This window comes from Zalophus californianus, chromosome 9 (genome assembly GCF_009762305.2).
Source record: "Zalophus californianus isolate mZalCal1 chromosome 9, mZalCal1.pri.v2, whole genome shotgun sequence".
Lineage (NCBI taxonomy): Eukaryota > Metazoa > Chordata > Mammalia > Carnivora > Otariidae > Zalophus > Zalophus californianus.
In genome coordinates, this window is record NC_045603.1 from 10,129,673 (window position 1) to 10,147,396 (window position 17,724).

At 54.2% G+C, this 17,724-nt stretch overlaps 1 protein-coding gene across 3 annotated transcripts in view; it reads left to right on the top strand.

Moving 5' to 3' along the window:
* Positions 1-1,546: 1,546 nt before the first annotated feature.
* The window catches only part of TMEM184B (transmembrane protein 184B), a 47,372-nt gene continuing 31,194 nt past the window's right edge, over positions 1,547-17,724 (top strand). For 2 of the 3 annotated variants that reach the window (XM_027594165.2, XM_027594168.2), the window contains exon 1: positions 1,547-1,684. The gene's annotated coding sequence lies outside the window, so the exon portion shown is untranslated. Of the gene's footprint in view, positions 1,685-5,438; positions 5,588-17,724 lie in introns of those variants that run through there. The other variant, XM_027594166.2, reaches the window with a different exon arrangement.

A 17,724-nucleotide genomic window follows, 5' to 3' on the forward strand; every position in this document is an offset into this window, starting at 1 on the left:
AGGAGCCCAGTGCGGGACTGGATCCCATGACCTGAGCCGAAGGCAGACGCTTCACCCACTGAGCTACCCAGGCACCCCAATAAACAAAATATTTTTAAAAATTTTTAAATAAAATAAAAGAATCCCTCTGGTTCCTATACTGACACAGCCTGGGGTGAGGTTGGAAAAAGGAAATGGGTTAGGAGAATCGTTGTGATAATCTTGGTCAGTTTGGGCTGTTATAACAGGTTACCATAGACTGGGTGGTTTATCAACAACAGAAATTTCTCACAGTTCTGGAGGCTGTAAGTCTGAGATCAGGTTGTCTGCCAGCATGATTGAGATCTGTGAGAACCCTCTCCTAGGTTACAGACTGCCCACCTCTTCTATTCTCACATGGCAGAAAGGCTAGGGGGCTCTCTGGGATCCTTTTTGTAAGGGCACTAATCCCATTCATGAGGGCTCCACCCTCATGACCTAATGACATCCCAAAAGTCCCCACCTCCAATACCATCATATTGGACTAGGATTTCAGCATATGAATTTGGGAGGGTGGGTGCATTCAGTCTATAACAAGGATATTGCAGTGATCCTTGGCAGAAACTGGATGAGGGTGTTAGCGGTGGAGATGGGGTGGAAAAGGTCAGAGTCGAGATATATTTTGCAGGTAGAGCCAGGGACTTCCTGCTCCAGTGGGGTAAGGGGGTGAGAGGTGGGATTCAGGGATGACTCCAGGAGTCCTGGCCTGGGCACTGGAAAGACAGAGTTGCCAAAGCTGTTGGGGGAGGCTGTGAGGGTGCAGGTTTGTATGGGTTTGGGAGGCACATTGACTTTGAGATGCCTACTGGACCTCAAGTATGAGGTGTTAAGTAGACAGTTCAGGGGAGGAGTCTGGGCAGGGGATATAAATAGATTTGGGGATCTCAAACACACCAATGCCAGAACTTGATTGGATTCTGTTTTTCAGTTAACCTGGGTAAGGTGTGGACCTGGCAAACAGCAATGGGGTAGGCAGCTTGAATGACATCAGAGAAATTTTGCTAGTTAGGCCGCCTAGAGACAGGCGGGGCAAGAATGAAGCGCCGTTAAGTGGAATGGGAAGAGAGTCTCTTTCTCGGCTCTGCAATTTCATCTCGCGTGATTGCATACAGCACTTCGGTACACATTAATTTCACAATTCCACACGCATCCTTCACTCGACAAATAGCCATTATTTTATGTTCCATCTTCAAAACAGGCCCAAATGGAGGAAATTAGGGTTAAGAAAAGTGAAGTGCCAGAGAGCCCGCGAGTGTCGAGGGCAGAGCTTGGAGCCCAGAACTCTGTCCGTGCACCCCCAGAAGCTCTGTGGTGGGTAGGGTTGGGCAGTCGAATTGAGGCGGGGCCGACGACGACTCTTGGCCGGTTTGTTTGCGAGAGGCAGGAGAACCGAGGTCGCCCCCACCGCCCCGCGGCGGGCTGCGGGTTTCCGGGCGCTGCCCCTTTAAGGCCGGGAGGGTGATCTCAGCCGCTCGCTTGCCGCCCCGCCCTCCCCGGCGGCGTGCTCAGTGCGCAGGCGCGCCGCGGCGGCACTCCGCTGGGCCCGGGACCCGCCGGCGGCGGCGAGACACCGGGGCTGCGGCGCCGCCAGCCCGCCCGCCTGCAGAGTCCGGCCGCCGCGAGCCGTCCGCACACACCACCGCCGCAGCCGCCATGGGCTCCTGAGGTACCCGGCCCGGCCGGCCTCTAGCCGGAGGCCCCGAGGGGGGTGGCTGCGGGCTCCCGGGCGCGGGGGCTGCTTCGTTTTGGGGGGGCCTGCGCGGGGGGGTGCCCCACGGGTCGCGTTGGTCGCAGGTCCCCGGTGGGGGAAGGCATGGAGGTGGCCGGCGCGGCCGAGGAGGAAGGGGGCGTCCGCCTCTCAGCCCGTCCCGCCCTGCGCCCCCTCCCCGCCCTGCGGGGTCGGGGCCGCCCGTGGGTGTGCCTCGGCCCCCTCCTGGCCAACGTGGCAGGCCCTCGCCTGGAGTGTAATTGGACCTGCCTGTGGGGGTGGCCCGGGGAAAGGGAAGGCGGGTGGACAGGCCCTTTGCAAGTGGGATTGTGTGAGTCCGGTGGGTGTGCTGGCGCCTGGCACCACCGAGTGGGGGAGGCATCCGTGCCCTGTGCGGGTGGCTGTGATCTGGGAGGATGGTTGGCCTGGCCAGGCCTTTGGGGGATGCATGCATGCAAGGTGTACACGCCTTGCATACAAGTCAGCTGCTTGGAGGGGCACCCAGGCTAACCTGGGGCTCCAAAGGATATTTGTTTGGAAAGGGACCACAGAGGTCTGGTTAGGGTGTGTGTATCCATCCGGTGGGTTGTACATTTCCTCTCTGGGCACACTGCTTAGGTCTGGTGCTAGTTGACTCCGGGCCATGGCAAGGCAGGGTCGGGGGGGTGGGGGGTGGGCCTGGGTTTCTGTTCCCAATCCATATCCTTTCTGGGTCGTGCAAGGCCGGATATCATATACACATACGCATGGGTGTGCCCACACGCCCAGGGCACCATGGCGCAAAGCAAGTGTTTGCACGCCTGCTACCTGTGTGTGAGGTGAAGGCCATGTATTATTTATCTGACTGCTGGGTGCTTTATGTAAGGAAAGAAGCAGCAATCTGTGCCCTGGAGGCCTGTGTGCTGCAGAGTCAGCCGGGCAAACAAGCTCACCTGCGCCTGCAGAGGAGTCTCAGAGGTGTGACTTCCTTCACAGGTTATGTCTGCAGCATCCCTTCCCATCCTTGTTCCTTTTCAGCAACCTTGGTGGGCCCCCTCGGCTCTTCACCTCGGGACATCTCATCAGAGGGTCCCACTGCTGGGACCATGGGGTGGGAGGGCCCCAGCAGCCCAACCTGTGTGCCCATTTTGTCAGACCTTGGTCACAAACTTCACAATGCCCCTGGCTTCCGGGAGCTCTCAGGTCAGTGGGGGGAATCAAACTTAGAAAGGAGTCATCGCAACGATGTGAAAAATATAAAACAATAGAGGGAGTGCAGTGTGGGCTCACTGCTGGAAGAGGGGGAACATGGCCAGCAGCAATGACTCCAACATGGGGGGGACAGCTGAGCTGAAGCTTGAAGGATGACGAGCATTTGTCTTTGGTGCTTAACCACACATGTTTTCCCAGTTAATTTTCTCAGTGGCTGTGTGAGTACAGAATTGTTGTCATCCCTGTGTGCAATTGAGGAAACTGAGACCCAAGGGGAGTACATGACTCACTTGTCTGTGGCACATGGCAGGCCAGGATAGAGTCTTCCTCGAGCCAGGACCTCTCTTGCTGCCAGATCTTGCTGCCTTGTAACTGGCTGAACAATCCACATGCCAGGCACCATGCTAGGGGCACCGGTGTCTGAAGATGAATGGGACCTGGTGCCTGGCCTAGGGCCTTCCTGTCTGCCGGGGAGGAGGGTGTAGATGGGTGTAGACAGTGACCATTCAGACATGAGGGCCCAATAGCCTGTGTGGGTGGAGAAGGCACTGCGAATTCCCACCTCCCCCACCCCTTGCCCCTCGACCATAGGCAAGCTGGGGTGCCTTTGTGCAGCCCTTGGGGTTCTGGATGTGTTGTAAGTTGCTCCCACATGGTGGTGGGTTAAGGAGCCCCTTCAAAGCTCTCCAAATGGATGGGAAGGAGACCTTCAAGGCAGAATGGGTGTGGGTGATCTCCTTGTCCTACTTCGCTCCTGTTGGCCGAGTTCTGTGGAGCTTGGGCTTCTGTCTGGAGGCTGTTTGCTCCCCCTCTGCCTTTGAGGTTTCGCTCCTGGTTTCTGGCGGGCCAGCCCACCTCTCTCCCCGAGAGGGGCTCAGCTCTATTTCCAGTCCCCGCTGTGCTCATTTCTCCCTGTCAATTCCCTGGAGTGGAAACAGCCTCAGTAAGGCAGAGAGTATAGCCCTTTATTGTTTTGAAACGGAGTAACAGCGAATGCCCTTCTCGCTCCTTGGGGCATTTAGCCTGGGGAATTGGAGTGTGAGTTGTGGAAGGCCAGCAGCTGGGCCCTGGGAGAACTCTGTGTGGGGCCTACCACAGACCTTCACGGGGGGGGGGGGGGGGGCGGGGGCAGTAAGCACTTGCTGAAGTCCTACTGTGTGCCAGGCTCCATGCTAGGCCTCAGGGGACCTGAATGGTGGGTGGTGCCTTCCAGAAGGCTGTGGTTGGCTGAGGGAGTCCAATGTGTAACGACTATGTGCAAGACAGTGCTCTACTTGTGGTTGAAACAGAGGCCCTAAAGGGGTGCAGAGGACAATAGGAACAACAGCTTGTTTATTAAGCACTTACTGTGTGCCAGGCACAGTTCAGAGTGCTTTGATGAATGACTGTGTTTCATCCCCCTACCACCTGGTGAGGTGGGAATCGTTACCTTCCTGCTTTGTAGAGAGTCAGCCTAGCAGGTTCGAGCGGAGGTAGTTGGTGGAGCTGAGCTCTGAACCAGAGAGTCTGACCTCAGAGCCCATGCTCTTCCCCCACTCATCCCGGGGGGTGCTGGAAGTCTTCCTGGAAGTGAAGTGCCCTGCGCCCGCACCTGGAAGGATGAGGAGCCCCTGGACGGGGTATGGAGGCCTGGGATACCTCACCTCCCAGACCTGGCTGCAGTGGGCCTGGGCATGAGGATCTTTGAAGGCCTCGCTAAGGAGTTTGAACTTGACCCCGGAGTGGTCAACAGGGAGCCCCTGAAGGTTTCAAAACGGAATTGAGGTCCTCAGCCATGTGTCACACACATTCGGGACAGCATTACCATTTCTTCTCCTTCCCTTATTCCTGCAGAGGACTCTGAGAACACCCAGCCTCCCTCTCTCCTTTTTGCAACTCAGGACACTTTTCCAACAGGCATCCTCCTTAGGCCCTGCTGCGTTTCCCTTTTCTTCTTCCAGCAGCTTCTGGTTTTGACGACCCCGTGTGACCCAGGACGGCCTCTGGAGCCCACCACTGTCGTGGCATCTGCCCTCAAATCGGCTTCTGGGGCCGGCTGTCAAGTGGCTCCACTGAACAGGAACCCGCGTTTTTCCTGGCTCTCCCGGGTCCTGTGGGACCTCACCGACTTCTCATGCCGTAGATCTGGAATGAGCGTGGGCGGCCTTTCCCTGTTGAGAGCTCCGGTGGCTGTGTGTCCCCCACATGCCCCCACGCTCAGCAGCGTCATAAATACAAGCAGAGGGGAGTAGGGACGGAGCAGGAACTGGAGCCTGGGAATCTGGGTTTAACCACGGGTCCCACGTGTGAGTTCACTGGGGAGGTCCCTGCTCTCCCTGCCTGCTTTGCTGGGTGTCCAGGGGCCAGCGTTCATGCAGCGGCTCTAGTCGCTGGGCCTCAGGGCTGCAAGGTGAGGGGTCATTGCACGACACATCCGCATCGGGTGTGGGAGCTCCGGCTGCAGGCCTGGAGGGGAGGAGTCGGAAGATTCCGGAATCCGGTGCCTTGGGAGAGGAGGCTGAGAATTGAGGAGGAGACGAATGGTCACTGGCAGTGGGAGAAAAAAACGCCCCTCTGGGAGAGCGGAAGATGAAGGGCCGAGCAGCCCTGGTGGCCTGGAGAGAGAACTGGGAGACGTCTAAATCCTCGCTCTTTTTTTAGCCCTGTGGCCTTGGGCAAGTTGCTTACCAGGTTCTAATTTCCATTCTTTAAAAATGGGGAGATGATGCAATTTCCTACGTCTGTAAAATGGGAATAATAATAGCGCGGCCGCCACGCGGCTGTCATGACCTCACGCCTGCATGGAGCTCAGCACAGCACTCGGCACATGCTCAGTGAACACTGGCTGTTACGGGAACACTACGAGCTGTTCAGTTTATTTAAGACCGAGGTATTGCCGGGGCGCCCGGCTGGCTCCGTTGGTAGAGCATCTGCCTCTTGAGCCCAGGGTCGTGCGTTCAAGCCCCACATTTGGTGTGGAGGCTACTTAAGAAAAGACATATCTGAAAAATAAGAAAAGACGTCTTGCGTGTGTGTGTGTGTGTGTCAGGCACTCGCGGAGCTGAGTCCCGCTGGGGGCAGAGACCGCACACACAGGAGCGATGACCGTTGTCGTGGGCACCCTGAGGGAGCATCAGGGCATTCCTGCCTGGGCAGGCACTTTTCTGAGGAGGTGACATTGAAGCTGTTACCGTGTGGAAAGAGAGGAAGCAGGTTCCAGGCAGAGGGAAGAGCGTATGCAAAGCCAAGGTCTGAGTTCTTGTCTATAACATTATTTGGCATCTGGTCTTAACCCAGTGGATTCTCAGTAAAGGTTAATCGAATGTGATCTTCTCAGCCTCAAAGAGGACACAGAAAGGGGAAGAAGTAAAGTGGGAGGGGGCTGTTGAGAGAATTGGATGGTCTCGCAGTTTGAAGTCTTCTCATGTTCCCTCCTCTTCGCCTCCACCTCCTGCTGAGTGGGATGCGGTGCAGGTGCCCGAGCACAGTGCGGCTAAGCCACCGGGGTTCTCTGCAGGGACTCGTCCCTGGACCCCGCCTTGCCTCAGGACCGGGCAGGGGAGGGCGGGGGCCGGGGGGAGCACCACAGCAGAGGGAGTCGAGGTGCTGGAAGTAGGCTGCACACCCAGGCAGCCTTTGTTCACATTTCTGCTGCTGCCTTGTGCTAGGGCAGAACTTGGAAGGAGGATGTGTGGCCTCTGGTTGGTCGTTTCGAGTCTTGGGTTACTGATGGCTCCCTGTCTGGCACGTGCCTTCCACAGAGTAGTGCTGAAATAGTTTTCGATGACACAACTGAACGGCTGGGTAGGTTAATGTCATTGCCACTTGGGGTAAAGCTGGAATTATTCTTGAGAAGTGACAGATACTAAGGCCAGGATTAATCAGAACAGGATTGTCGATGAGAGCCGAGCTTCCACCAGGAGCCGATGGGGCACATGGGACAGCCTGGGGTCTGGGAGGTCCTGGGCCTGTGCTGACAGGCAGGAAGCCCCGCAGTCACTCCTTTTCCTTCTCTGCTGGGACGGAAACCAGAGGGGGAAGATCCCACCCAGAAAACCTTTGTGCCTGACCTGCGTCACTTCCAGCTGTACTGTTTTAAAAAGTCACACACAAGTAATTGAGTATTTAATGGAAAGTTTGCAGGGTTGATCTGAATGTTTCAGCCTTTGAAAAACAGGCTTCTCTGCTTTTGAAAATAGGACTTGTTGATTGTAGTGAACTTGGAACACAGAAGGTTGGTGGGTAAGACTAAAAATCACCCCCAATTTCAAAACCAAGAAATAATCACTGTTGATGTGGGCGTATTTTCTTTCTAGGTATAATCCTGCATTATCTCATTGTTTACATAACACCAGGTAAATTCATAAGAATTTACCCATGACATTATTAAGTTGGTCATAGATACGAAAGAGTCACAGAAGTTAAAAACCAGATCCCCTGGTGCTGTATTTCAAGTATCTGTGGGAAAGATGAGTTCCTGAACTTTTTGCTAGATGGCATAATGGCTGTGAGCAGCAAGCAGAGCGTTGCATGGAAGTCAGAGAACCAGAGTGATGACCTTGGGCAAGTCGCTTGCCACTGGTGGGGCTACTTGTAACCCCTCTGCTCACCTCCTGGGTCCCGCAAGGTGCAGGTGAGGTCCCTGGTTCTAAAGCCTTGAGCTCCCCAAGGGAAGGGCCTGGTTTAGATTCAGAGCAGGTCACATGAAGATGGATGGAGAAGGGTGTGTGTGTGTGTGTGTGTGTGTGTGTGTGTAGGTGTGTGTGTGTGTAGGGTGTGTGTGTGTGTGTGTGTAGGGTGTGTGTGTGTGTGTGTGTGTAGGTGTGTGTGTGTGTAGGGTGTGTGTGTGTGTGTGTAGGTGTGTGTGTGTGTGTACGGTGTGTGTGTGTGTACGGTGTGTGTGTGTGTGTGTCTTCTTTCCCAGCCTGAAATTTGTTTGGTGATATCCTCCCGAAGACTCAGGTCTCCTCAGACCCATGATCTGTGAACTCTTGTGCCTGCGACCATGGGCAGTCCCAGGATAGCTGTCCCTGCCACCCCCACCTCAACAGAGTGGGTGGGGCGAGACCTCTAGAAGTTGCTGTATCTGTCACCCTGCAGGGATTTTCACATCAGACAGCCTGCCCACTCTGGAGGACATTGTGGAGTTGCTTACCTTTAGTTTTCTCCTGCTGCAACTGTGGACATCCTGCCCCCAGGGAGGCCCTGTCTTGCTGGCAGGTGGCCGAGAACCTCCCCTCTGCGGGGCAGTGCTGCTCCCCAAAGCCCTTGGGGTCACTATTTATGGAATGCTCTGAGGGAAGAAGAGCTCACCCCAGGGTTGCCACGCTGGTGGCCACTGGCAGAGCCTCCTGGTCTTTGCCTGTAGCGCTTGTGTTTTTTATTCCATCTAGAACACACAGAATCTGGGATTCCATTGATGATCATTTTGGGTGCCTGCAAGGCACAACGAAAGGTACTGGTGAAGGGATGTGTGTGAGGATATTAATATCACCTAAGATTCACACATTAATTAATACCAGTATTACTAATCCTCGCCAGAATTTGTGTAGGGCTTTGCAGTTTGCAAATTACATTTCACGTAAACTGTTTCATTTAATCCTCCCAGTGGCTCTGGAGCCTTGGAATTATCCTGCCTATTTTGTTGCTGGATAGACTGAGGCTCAGAATGGTAAATTGGCCTGAGATCTTATGGAAGGAAGCTCGCAGGTTTGAATCCTGTGCCTTTGCTATGCCCTCAGAGCCTGCAGTCCCACCTCCAGACACCCAGCAGGTGGAATTGCTGCCTAGACTTGGGAGGTGTGTGTATAGAGGGTCAGGTTGAAGCTGGCAGGGTGGTTTGGGGGCCTCCTGGGGGCTAAGGGGCCAAGGCTCCCTGTGGGGAAAGGTGGGTTGAGCTGGGGGCTCTGATGGTCAGTGGAGGTTGGCAGGTGGAGCAGTGTGGGAAAGCTTTCCAAGCAGTGGGCCTGCCTTGAGCACCCAGGCAGACACACAGGCAGGTGAGGCCGAGTGAGCTCTCCCAGGGCGTCTGGGTTCCCCGCCTCACCTCCAGGAAGAGGAGGTACATCTCTCCATGAGTTCGTCTATGGATTTTAAACAAATAGTACATGTGAGAATCTAGATCTGCCAAAACAAAGAAAAGTTGGTGCACTGTGCTTGTGCTTTTTTTTTTTTTAAATATTTTATTTATTTATTTGAGAGAGAGAGAGTGCAAGAGCCCACGCAGGCGGAAGGGCAGAGGGAGAGGGAGAAGCAGACTCCCCACTGGGCAGGGAGTCCGACTCGGGGCTTGATCCCAGGACCCTGGTATCAAGACCCGAGCCGAAGGCAGATGCTTAACCGACTGAGCCACCCAGGCGCCCCACACTGTTCTTTTGTTAGAAAAATTTTAATAGCAGTAACCTCCGTGCATTTAAGTGTGATTTGATTTGTAGGATTTCCTGGCCCTCCAGTCTGTTGGAGTGAAGCATGGGCTGGAAACAGGAAGGTTGGTGAAGGTTCTTACTCTCGAAAGCCGTCTTTGGTGTGCCAAGAGGCATCTTCTACTCTGTTGGGGGCAGAAGACCATTTCATTCCCAGTTCTCCGTCGTTGAGCTGGATTTGTGGAGGAGGGAGGAAGCCCTGCCCTGCCTGCTGTGTTTTACCCAGCTGTCCTTGCAGGGAGGACACTGGGCATCCAGAGGCCACCATCCTCTGCCGGCTGCCCACTTGAAGAGTGAGGTGTAGGTGGCCACTGCGGTCAGGCTCACATGTTATGTAACAGGTCCACGGTAGACAAGGCAGTGAATGTCGTAGGGTGTGAGCGTGTCATATGTGGCTCTGGCGTCCCAGCAGCTGGTGCAGGGAAAACAGCGAGAGGTGCTTCTCACTCATTTGGGATGGCCAGGCCGGAAACACTTGATCCTCTGGGGCTCTCCACTCCCACCCCCTCCCACCAGGCCTGCCTCTGGTGCGTACTCTGTGGCCTGCTCCTCCCCTGGCCCCTGGCAGCTATGCCCAGGGAGACCAATTATGGCTGAGTGTCGTGGTGACTCTGGTCACAGTCCATCCTTCCACCTATCCTGGGACCAGGGCATCAGGGCCTGTCTGCTCTGGGAAGGGCTGAAGGGCTGAGCAGGTCTGGCCTCTCACTCATAGATGAGGAACTACAAGTGGACCAGGGCACTCGGTGAATAGGGTCTGATGCAGGTCCAGAACCATCTCCTGACCCCATGCTCTGTCGGCTGAACAGGGCTTTGCTCTCCTGTTTCTTCATCTGGACACTTAAAAAACTACACATTGTCAGTATTTTTCCTAATAATTAGGCTTATTTCCTGGATGAGGATTTTTTTTTTTTTTTAAGATTTTGAGAGAGAGCGAGAGAGAGAACACAAGCAAGGGGAAGGGGCAGAGAGAGAGGGAGAAGCAGACACCGCACTGAGCAGGGAGCCTGATGTGGGGCTCAATCCCAGGACCCTGGGATCGTGATCTGAGTCGAAGGCAGACACTTAACCAACTCAGCCATCCAGGTGCCCCTTGGATGAGGATTTATTTATTTATTTATTTTTAAAATATTTTCTTTATTTAAGAGAGAATGAGGTAGAGCATGAGAGGGGGGAGGGTCAGAGGGAGAAGCAGACTCCCTGCTCAGCAGGGAGCCCGATGCGGGACTCGATCCCGGGACTCCAGGATCATGACCTGAGCCGAAGGCAGTCGTCCAACCAACTGAGCCACCCAGGCACCCTGGATGAGGATTTAAATGTATCTGTCTCTCTGGCAACATTTTCAAAATTAGAGACACTTGTACACTTTCACCCAGCGGTTGGACTTCTAGGAATTCATCCTACAGATGTTTTAATATGTGTGCAAAATAATTTATTTGAAGGTTAGTCATTGCTGCCCTGTTTGTACTAGCAGAAGATTGGAAAGATTCTAATGTCCATCTGCAGGGGTCCAGGAACAAATTATGTTCCCTGTGAACCATGGAATACTGTGCAGCTATGGAAGATAAGGTAGAAGCTCCATGCCCGGATACAGAGCAGTCGCCAAGACGGATTGCTGTGAAAGCAGCAGGTGCAAGGTGGTGTGTCCGGCGTGCCTCCGTTTGTGTAAAGGGAAAGTGCCTTTGCTTGCGTTGTGTACACAGGGTCTCGGGGGCCTGCAGGAAGTCGGTGGATGTGGTGCCTCTGGGGTGGGGCTGGTGCTGGGAGGCTGTTCACTAGAGACCCTTTGAACCGTTTGAGTGCCGAATCATGGGAATATATGACTTTCCAAAAAATAAATAAAATTAGGTAAACAACCGTAAGAATGTATCCTTATATCTCACCCAGGGCAAGAAGGTCAAGTCTCCTGCCACTCCCTCAAGGACCTGCCTCACCCAGGTCCCTGCCACCATCTAATCAAAAATGCATGTTTGGGGCCTCCCGGCTGACTCAGTCCGTAGAGCTTGCGAGTCCTGATCTCAGGGTCCTGTGTCCGAGCCCCACGCTGGACATAGAGTTTACTCAAAACACAAACAAACAAAATACATGCTTGGGTCTCACAGAGGGGACCAGGTGTGAAGGTTTGGATGTTTCTTGGTAAAAGGACCTCCAGCCCCAGCCCTGGAGAAAGTAGTTGCCCCCTTCTTCCGAAACTCTGCTGTTGGCTGGGTTGTCATTTTAAATCCTTGCTCGGAGATGCGCACTTCCTGACCTCTGAAACCAGCAGGGCTTCCCCACTGACAGCAAAATGGAGTCGAACTCAGCCCTGGGTGTTCTAGGTCCTCTCTCCTGGGCCCCTTCTTCTTCTTCTTCTTTTTTTTTCCCTTAAGATTTTATTTTTTAAATAAAATACACCCAACATGGGGCTCAAACACCCAACCATGAGATCAAGAGTCGCACGCTCTTCTGACTGAGCCAGCCAGGCGCCCCTGGGGCTCCTTCTTGAGCCACACTCGACTAGTTGCTTTTTCTTCTGTGTGCCTTCTTGACTTCCCGCCTCCCTGCCTGTCCTCCCGCAGACCCCGTTGCCTGCTGGCCTTTCCCCGCGGAGCAGGCTCCTCTCCACAGAATCCTGTCTGCCTCGCAAGGCCCAGCTCAGTTTCTACCCCTGCAGGGCCCTCTGACCCCCATGGCTTCTTTATCTGCTCCTCTCCACTGGCATGGAGCCTTTTGACAGTGTGTCCTAGGTATCTGATTCCCTGGCTGTGAGCTCCTTGAGGGCGAAGTCCGGGTGAGATTGGAAGCTGTTGGGGGCAGGCCTGGGTCACATCTGCAAACCCCAGTGCAGCGCTGGGTGGGCCCAGTCTCAGGGCCGGAATCACACCAGTCTCTGGCCTGAGTGCGCGGTGAGTTCTTTCCCTGAATCCTCACGAGAACTCGTGAGGTGTGGCTGCTGGTGAGTCCCCCTTTCAGAAGAGGAAATGGGGCCAACATCTTGTCCCGGTCACACAACAAGAGGCTGGATTTGGACACCGATCCGGCCACTTCCAAACCCTGCATTTAATCAGTTTTTTTCTGTCTCCTCCCGGCAAATCACGAGTGATACTGATACCCTGGGCTGACCCTCACTACCTGTCCCACTGGCCATGGGCAGCCTTGTAGTGTTTGAGTGTATTTTCTTCCCCACCAGACTGTAAGCTCTTAAGGGATCAGCGTCTTGTCTGAGATACCTTTGGACTTAGCATACGGAGGGTGCTCAAAGGTAAATATTTATACTTTTAAAGTATACTTATTTTAGTTAGAGTACACTAGTACTAAGTAAAGTACGCTAGTCTTAGACCTACAGCCCAGAGGGTTTTTACATCTGTAAATACCCATATAAATCATGTCCAGATCAAGCTGCAGAACACGCCCAAAGCCCAGAAGGCTCCCTGCGGCCTCCTCCCAAGGTAACCATTACTCACACCTCATCACTACTGACTAGTTTTGCCTGGTTTTGACCTTTGCAGAAATGGAGTCCGATAGAAAAGATGGTGAGATTTGTCCAGACTGTGACTAGCAGTGCTGTGTTCTTTTTCCCTGCTGTGTAGGGGTCCACTGTTTGAACATATCCCCATTTATGTATCCACACCAAAAAATAATTTTGCCATGCACACAGGGCTGCTGTGCAGGTTCTCGTCCTTGTCTGTGGGACATGTGCACTCACTGGGTGTACGTAAGACTAGGGAGGAATGCTGGCTCGCCGCACTCGGTACGTCTTTGTGTGAGTGAAATTCAGGTTGGGATTTTCTCATGCAGGCACACCGGACAGGAGCCGCGTTCCTTGCTCAAGGGGCCGCAGGGGTTGGGGCAGGTTCAGGGGTCTCGCCTAGGCAGCCTGCCCCCACGGGGCAGTAGGACAGTTGAGGTTCGGGGTTCTGCATCTGAAGGGCACCCATTTGTGCAGTGCTGAATGGGGTTTAGGTGGCAGGAAAGGGGGACACAGAAACCGGTGAAAGAGGCAGGGCATTGGCCCATCTGTTCGCAGTTTGGGAGAAAACTAGGGTGATCAAGATTTGGCCTGGTATGTATTAAAAAACAAAACAAAAACTTAATTACAAGGCTGAATTAAGTCAGCCCTTGCCGAAGAATCTTAGATGACTTTGTTGTTCCCTTATATTTCTGCCCCTACCCCCGCAAGTGAAGGAGGGCTACCAGACTGGAGGGTGTTTTCTTTCGTGGTTGGGAGGTTCATGGGAAGTTGGCCCCGGGAGAAGGGGGAGAGAGGAGGAGCCACTGGAGTGGCCAGGCTTGTGGGTGTTGACTGAGGGAGTGGGGCTGACAGGGGATGCTGCCCCTCATGAGGGCACGTGATCCTTTTCCCAAAGTCTGCCCGGATAGAACCGCCTGGCCTCCGGCACTCTGGTCCTCTAATCCCCTCTGGAGAAGGGCCAGGCTGTGGGCTGCTGACCTGCTCGGATGTGGGTCAGCCTCCCCGAGAAGGCAGGCGCCACCACTCCACCCGCCGGGAGTTCACAGAGTCTAGCAGCCCCTGGAGAGGCAGGAGGGCTGTTGTCACAGGTGCCAGGGTGGGGCCAGAGCGGCCCGTTCAGATGAGCAATTCCTAAGTCAGATTCTCCCTAGTGAGCTATGTTAAGATGGAGAGTTTTCCATATATATTTTTCTTTTTCTCTTTAAGATTTTATCTATTTGAGAGAGAGAGAGAGGGAGCACGCGCGAGCATGAGCCGGGTGAGGGGCAGAGGGAGAAGCAGGCTTCCCTTGGAGCAGGGAGCCCAACATGGGACTCGATCCCAGGATCCCCCACCATCATGACCTGAGCCGAAGGCAGACGCTTAATCGATGGAGCCACCCAGGCGCCCCTTCCATATATATTTTTAAAAAGTTAAATCTATTCAACCCAGATCCCTCCCAGGCTGCGTTAATATTCTGGAGACGTGCGTGCGAACAGGTTGCCAGCATCGCTCGGCCTGTGGGTGTGTGGCAACCGCCCGAGTGAGCGCTTCATGGCCGCAGCTCAAAAGGGCTTGGATCTGAAACTGATGAATGAAAATATGACCTCAGAAGGTTTAAAAAAGAGCAGACAAGCAGAGACAGGACAGGCCTGGGGCTCAGAGACTGCCGGGCCTGTGAACCGCCAGCCTGACCGATGGATGGACTGGCTCTAAGGCAGGAGAGGAATTGGGATAGATCAGCTCACACAGGGCCGTGCCTGGCGCATCACCCCATTTGCTCCTCGCAGCTCTGTCCCAGGCTCGAGTGACTGCAACCCCATTGCACAGCTGGGGAAGCTGAAGCAAGGAGCGCTTACGTAACTTGGCTGCGGATGCAGAGCTAGTCAGTGGCGGGGCCCACGGCTAGAGCCATTTACAGGGGGCTGTGGGCAAACTGCAGTAGCCCCCCGAGCCTCCGTTTCCTCATCTGGAAACTGCATGCATTGCTTTCCTATGGCTTCTGCAACAAACTGCCGGAAACGTAGTGACTTAGTGACACAAATTTATCATCCTACAGTTTTGAGGTCACAAGTCCAAAATGTATTTTGCTGAGCCCAAATCGGGGTGTTGGCAGGGCTGCGCTCCTTCGGGAGAATCTGTTTCCTTGTTTTTTCAAGCTTCTAGAGACCACTTGCATTCTTTGGCTCAGGGCCCCTTCCTCCATCCTCAGAGCCAGCAGCCTGGCACCTACCAGTCTCTCCTCACTGCTTGCATTGTCACGCTGCCCCCTTCACACCCTCAGCCCCTTGCCTCCCTCTCATGAGGGCCTGTGTGATTATATCCGGCCTACCCAGATAATCTGGGACCCTCTCGGTGGCCTTAATGTAGTCACACCTGCAAAGCCCCTTTTGCCACATCAGGCAAAATATTCCCGGGTTCGGCGGTTTGGATGTGACATGTTTGGGGGGGGGGGGTACATTATTCAGTCTTTGACACAGGAAATCGGGGGGGGGGTAACAGCAAGGTATCCCCCAACATGAAGTGAAAAGGACTCTGAGATGGCGAGGTGTTCTCTGAAACCTCTATCTTCCAAGGCAGGTGACTGAGCTTGCACACAGCTTTATAGCTCTTCTGGAAGAGATGGGTATTTTCAGGAGAGAGTTAGCCAGAAGCTGTCTTGTTTAGGGAAGGATGGGGATAGGCGCTGTCTTAGGGGAAATGAGCGTTCGTGGCACTCTGGGTGCTTTTCTAGGGCTTGGCTTAGTTCATTCGGCCTTGCCAGGCCTGCCTGGATTTTACTCAAGCCCCCCCCCCCCCCCCCCCGCCCACTTCTCTATACTCTGGTTCTATGCCCTCAAGCACCCTTCTGGCAACTGGTTCACCTTGCCTGGACCCCTGATTGGGGATGAAGAGGACATTTATAAACTGTCACTCCTTCCTTTTCTCCCCTGAACCTGGCTTTCTGACCCACAAGGTGAGTTCCATCCAGCCCTGTACCTCGGTGACCCAGCGGGGCTCTGCGTTCCAGTGCTCCCTGTGGCCTCCCAGGGTACTGTACCTCGGCCTGGATGCTCCGGCTGCAACAAGACCCACCACACAGGGCTGTCAGGAGGGCCTTGTCAATCTAGAGAGCCACAGGTGGTCTGTCAGTCAGGCTGCCCCGCCCCCCATCTTTAACAGGGACCAGATGCAGAAATTCTGCTCTGGGCACATTCTTGGCCGAGTGCCTGTCCACATACTGTCTCCATGCCTCTGTTCATGTTTTGCCCTCTGTCCCCTAAGCAATCAGTCAGTAAATACTTTTTCCACATGGCACCTGATCCCTGCCCTCATGGAGCCCAACTCAGTGCGTTAAGGGAACAGATCTAATCACAGGGTGGTAAATGCTCTGGAAGACTAGGGAAGACGTGCCTTGAGCAAACTGTGATAGGTCATAGAAGGTGATATCTGCTGAGGCTGACAGGGGACAAAGATCTGTGGGTGGGAGCAAGAGAACGTTCCACTTCCCAGGGTTGGCAAGGTGGTGATGGAGGACATCACAGACGTTCAGAGTTGGAAGGAACTGCAAAGGGCAGACACTCATTCAGTTGTTCCCTTATCCAGTCAAAGCACATTGAGGGTGGACTGTGTCCAGGCCCTGATACCACTGCCAGGGCATAAGGCATGACCTCTGACCTCCAAGAGGTTGCAGGCTATTTGGGGAGAAGGTAGTTAAGCGCCAACTGCCCAACGGAGGTTGCTCAGTCAGTGTTCCTGCCCCAGGGGACGTCTGGCCTCAGTTGATGGGGAGCTTCCTCATTCTCAAAGCAACAGAATGTTGCTAGATCGTTCCAGTTGTAAAAACATCTCCATCTTGGCAGACTCATCTTCCGGTTGCTGCCACCAGGTGGACTGGGCTGTATCCTGTTGGAGCTCATTGAACAAGTCCTTTTGCCCTCCTTGACGTGGCCTCTCCACTTTGGAAGATGGGTGTGAGGCAGGGTGATGCAGCCTCCATCCACTGCCCTCACCCAGCCTATCCCTCTCTCCGGCCAAAGGTCCAAGTCCTTCAGCCAAGCTCTGGCAAGTGTCCATGGTGGGGAGGGGGCTGTGGAAGTGATGGAAAGCCTGTGGTCTGCAGCTGGTGGCTTAATGCCAGATGGTGAGCCCATTGGTGGATTCTTCTCTTCCACATCCCTACTATGTGTCTGACGCTGTGTCAGGCTAGAGACAGATGACTCAGGTGTGGGGAGACAAAAACAGCGTCCCAGCTGAACTTTTAGTGCTGTGGAGTGAGCACAGGGTGGCTGAGTGCGAGTGGGCTGGCCCCCGGGTGAGGCTGTGATGCTGAGGATGACTTGGGAGTGAAGAGTTGGCTCTTCCCACAAGGACCAGGGCAGAGGGGAGGGCGAGTTGGCACAGAGGCGGGGGCCACCAGTTTGCAGGGACCCTTGGGGAGGAGGCGGTGGGGGGCTGGGCGGGGGTGAGGCTGGGACCCAGCTGCCCAGGGCCCTGGCTTCTCCACAGAGGGTTCAGAACTGCACTTCACCCACCGTCAGATCCTGACACATCCTCAAAGGATCTCAGGTCAGGAGGAGGGACATGGTCACATCTGAAAATAAGGTAAGAAGTAGACCATGCTGGATTCCTGCTTCTTCGAGCATCAGCCTCCCTGCAGTGCTGGAGGGCGGCCCAGGCCCCCACCTTTCTGGAATCCAGAACGCTCAAAATCCCAAAGGTTCTTCCAAGCCTGCAGCAAACTAATTTTGTAGCAAAAATCTGACCTGAATTGATGTGAGACTAATTATGTTCTTTAAAAATATCTCATGTTTCTCTATGGAAATACTATGTATTTGATTTTTGGGTGCTGCCCACATCCCTCTGGGGGAGTCAGTCTGCACACCATATACAGCACTGTAATCCTTTGTAAATCGGGAAAACTCTGAATTCCTAAACTCCCTGGGCCCAAGGTGGGCACGGTGCACCTGCGAAACAAGTTCTGAGACACCCAGGCA